Here is a 4,572-nt window from a genome sequence, read left to right on the forward strand (position 1 = left end):
AGTGAGTGTCAGTGTGTGTGTGTGTGTGGTTCATTAGACACTAGAGCAGCAGAGCAGGTGAGGAGAGGAACCTCATCAAACCGGCTCACATTCACCCCAAATCAGTGTTTCTCATTATACATTTATAATAATATATTTATAGGGTTAGTTCACCCAAAAATGAAATTAGCCCATAAATTACTCACCCTCAAGTCATCCTAGGTGTATATGACTTTCTTCTTTCAGACGAATCCAGACACTACTGGCAAAGTGATTGTTTTTTCATGCACTGGTCGGTTTTGGAAAGAAAACATCCAAAATACTCATTGAACTGTTTATTTTATTGCACTTATTTCATTGCATCTTTAAAGAGTTTTTTTCTCTTACAAACAGCAAACGTTACAGTTTTTTATTCCTCTCTATATTCTGAAGGTTTGTTCATATTTCATTCACACTGATTTATGCAACACTTTACTCCTAAAAACGTGGTGAAAATGTGTTTGTTTTCTGTCTGTTGACAGTATTTTCTGATTTATGATAAAAAAGAAATCCAAAATCCCCTCTGAAAAAACCTTTAACTCTAATATGAGGACAAAATCAAACAAGCATTATGAACCAATGTTCAGATTCTGAAAAATATGCAAAATTAATTAATATTTAATAAGAATTTGCTTTTTTAAATGTAACATTTCAGAAAACTTGTCATACTCATTTTAATGTAATCAGTCAACATTTTGCCCTAAATCGCAAACTACAAATCACAATTGTATTTGTTTGACAATAGTTATTATTTGTGAGAGAAGTGTGCATAATTTTCAAGAAATTACTGCCATAAAACCAAAAGCGTGATTTTGGGGTGAAATATGAGCATGACGTTTCTTCAAGAGTCTGAATAAATGTGTCATAATCTGTGATATTTCTAAACGTATGAATGATGGAGAAAAGTTTATTTCACTGGTTATCTTGTTTGTTTTCTGTCTGTTGACAGTATTTTCTGATTTATGATAAAAAAGAAATCCAAAATCCCCTCTGAAAAAACCTTTAACTCTAATATGAGGACAATATCCTCAAAGGAAGCATTATGAACCAATGTTCAGATTCTGAAAAATATGCAAAATTAATTAATATTTAATAAGAATTTGCTTTTTTAAATGTAACATTTCAGAAAACTTGTCATACTCATTTTAATGTAATCAGTCAACATTTTGCCCTAAATCGCAAACTACAAATCACAATTGTATTTGTTTGACAATAGTTATTATTTGTGAGAGAAGTGTGCATAATTTTCAAGAAATTACTGCCATAAAACCAAAAGCGTGATTTTGGGGTGAAATATGAGCATGACGTTTCTTCAAGAGTCTGAATAAATGTGTCATAATCTGTGATATTTCTAAACGTATGAATGATGGAGAAAAGTTTATTTCACTGGTTATCTTTATATATATATATATCTAGTCATAAATGTAGCTGAAGTGAGTCCTCTGAAGGGCTGTGTTTGAGCGAGTGCTGCAGTAAACACAGTAAACCCCGCGCTGCTCAGAGTAACGAGCGGCTGATTGGTGTTTGTCGGAGTGTTTATGGTTCGCCTTCACTGACGTAGAAACTCTGAATGAAAGCCCTCGCGCGTCTCTGACGTACCGGATCATGTGTCGGTTACCGTAGATTTCCCGAGTTCGCCTTTTCCCTCCGTCCTCGTCTTCGCTCCGGTGTGGATTGCTTCTCCCGGCGGCTCGCGACGCGTTCTCAGAAGGTGAGCGTTTGCGTTTGAACTCGCTGTTAGTGCGACTAAGAAAAGTTTGCGGCGGAAATGCAGCGCCGTTAGCCGGTTAGCCGCGCTCTCCTCGCGCTCGTTAACGGGCCTGACACGAACGACACCGGCTGCGGGTGAGTGAACGGTCGCTCCGGGCGTGTTTAGTCAGAAATGATCGTTCCTGATGAAGTTGTGTTTAGTTGAACCGCTGAATGAAAGAGCGCGTGCATCATCTTCATCATCAGGATTCATATGTGAGTGTGTCAGTGTTGGGAAGGTTACTTTGGTTACAGATTACAGTTACCCTATTTAAAATGTAACAAGTAGTGAAACTATTTTCGAATGTTTTCAACTGTTAATCATTTTGAAACATTTAAACCTCACAGTAGTATTAGACTTGCAGAATCCTTCATCACTTGAATTAAGATTATAATCATTTAATTTTGACGCACAGCCACCACAAAATCAGACTTTAGCAGCTTTTTCTTTTGTTTACTTTGAGATCATTTGAGATCATAACAAGATATAGTTTAATAGCAGTGATACTGTTTTAGAAATCAAATCTTTACATAGCTATGACAGCAAACACAGGCATCTAACAATGCTTTGGAAAAAAAAACAGTCTTCAAATATAAAGCATATAGCCTACCCAAATAGGGAATAAAACAGTTATGGAATAAGCATGTGCCCTATTTTCTGAACTAAACTCCTGAAACATTGGTGTCTCATATTGTAAAGCAGTCAATGCAGTTTGGGAAAGAAATCAATCAAATCTTTATATGTGTGAAAATAATCAGAAATAACCCCCTTTGTAATCATTAACACTTTCATAAGTAACTGTAATTTAATTAAATTTTTTTCTCAGTAGCTGTAATCGATCACAGTTACATTTGTGTCGTAATTCCGTTACATGTAACTAGTTACTCCCCAGCACTGAAGTCTGTGAATGTACTTCGTCTCTAGAGGATGATGTTCAGCTCCTCAAACACAAATCGTTTTTACAACTTTACACAACGTCGTGTTTTGGTTGCATGCAGTTCAATGTTTCAGAAACCACTTCTAAAAAAATTCAACCAAAATAAAATTACAATCTCGAAGTAATAAAAAACACAAATGTAACGTTTGTTTACTATGAAAACAAACCCAGATCAAACTGTATCTAGCTTCTAAATTCAGCATGTTCTCATATGTGATGTTCATTATATGTGCCACATGAAAGTCAAGAAATTACAAAAAAATATATTTAATAATTTTGTAAGGCTATTTTCTGTGAACGTGCAGGACTTCAGATTCATTAGTCACTGTAGGTAAGTTTATTTATATAGCACATTCATACACGAAGGTAATTCAAAGTGCTTTACTTAAAAATGATAAAAAATTGCATTAAACTAATGAAAATCATTACTGAGAAAGAGACACATTACAGTCGTTATGCATAATAAAGCTTCTTTGTGCATAATACTTCTTGCATAGTGGGTATGTATAAAAATCAAACAGTTCCTATAAAACATTAGAAGTATAGAACAGTAGAAGATAAGTGTTTTCATCAGTCCGTATATCTTATTCTTCGAGGAGGCGTTTGAAGGCGAGTCAATATTGAGTTTGGCTGTGGACAGAATTCCTGAGCTGGAATCAATCTGATTGGCTGAGTGGGTGGGGGGGCGGGGCTCTGCGCTGCTCTCTCATTGGCTGAGACTGGTGACTGTCACCTTTACACTTGTTCCTCACAGTGAGACAGAAACTCAGTGTGTGTGTGATTCTGTAGAAAAAACAACAAAGCCATGAGACGCCACGAAATACAAAGTTCCCAAATTAGAAGAACAGCAGAGAACCGAGCTGAAGACTCGCTGTCAGTGACTCAGAGGACGCTCTGTCATTGATTCTCATCTCTGCGTCTACCTGCAGATGAAAAACAGACCCGGAATCAAGACAAACACAACAAAACTCAACTCACTCTTATTATCTGATAGATTTAACTCTTGATTTAATGTGAAATCATATTTAAAATCAGTCCATTTTTAAATGTTTTTTTTTGCATGTGCTCCTCTCATTAGCATTACATTTGAATATGTTAAACAGAATGTAAATATTCAGTTCTACCGAAATGTAGCTGTTATTTAATCTACTTTCTACTTTAAATGTAAAGCTTACAGTCAGTCATGTGATCAGAACTCATTAAACATAATCTTAAAATGTAGGAGTCTTAACCGACGGCACACACTGAACTGGTTTCTCCACAGCACTACTTGTATTACTGGGCAGTACATTTATTTATTTATTTAGATTTTTAAAACCACAATCACGATTCTTTTGCTCAATATTGTAATCACAATTATTTAACACGATTAGGAGTGGACGATATGATCAAAATCTTGAATGATAACGATATACACTGCCGGTCAAAAGTTTGCGATCAGTAAGATTTTTAATTTGTTTTAAAGAAGTCTCTTCTGCTCATCAAGGCTGCATTTATTTGATCAAAAATACAGAAAAAACAGTAATCTTGCAAAATGTTATTACAATATAAAATAATGGTTTCTATTTTAATATCCTTTAAACTGTAATGTATTTCTGTGATGCGCAGCTGTATTTTCAGCATCATTACTGCAGTCTTCAGTGTCACATGATCTTCAGAAATCATTCTAATATGCTGATTTATTATTAGAATTATCAACAGTTGTGCTGACAAATATGTTTTTGGAAACTGCGATACTTTTTTCAGGATTCTTTGATGAATAAAAAGTTAAAAAGACCAGCATTTATTCAAAATATTAATCTTTTCTAACTATATAAATCTCTGCTATCACTTCTTATCAATTTAACACATCCTTGCTGAATAAAAG

General features: G+C 34.8%; 1 protein-coding gene across 2 annotated transcripts in view; it reads left to right on the forward strand.

The window, feature by feature from the left end:
* The first annotated feature begins 1,568 nt into the window (after nt 1-1,568).
* zhx2b (zinc fingers and homeoboxes 2b) overlaps nt 1,569-4,572 on the forward strand; it is a 24,751-nt gene continuing 21,747 nt past the window's right edge. The window contains exon 1 of one of the 2 annotated variants that reach the window (XM_016548819.1): nt 1,569-1,729. The gene's annotated coding sequence lies outside the window, so the exon portion shown is untranslated. Of the gene's footprint in view, nt 1,730-1,961; nt 1,984-4,572 lie in introns of those variants that run through there. The other variant, XM_016548820.1, reaches the window with a different exon arrangement.

Source organism: Sinocyclocheilus rhinocerous, unplaced genomic scaffold (genome assembly GCF_001515625.1).
Source record: "Sinocyclocheilus rhinocerous isolate Xijiao unplaced genomic scaffold, SAMN03320098_v1.1 scaffold4088, whole genome shotgun sequence".
Taxonomy (NCBI): Eukaryota; Metazoa; Chordata; class Actinopteri; order Cypriniformes; family Cyprinidae; genus Sinocyclocheilus; species Sinocyclocheilus rhinocerous.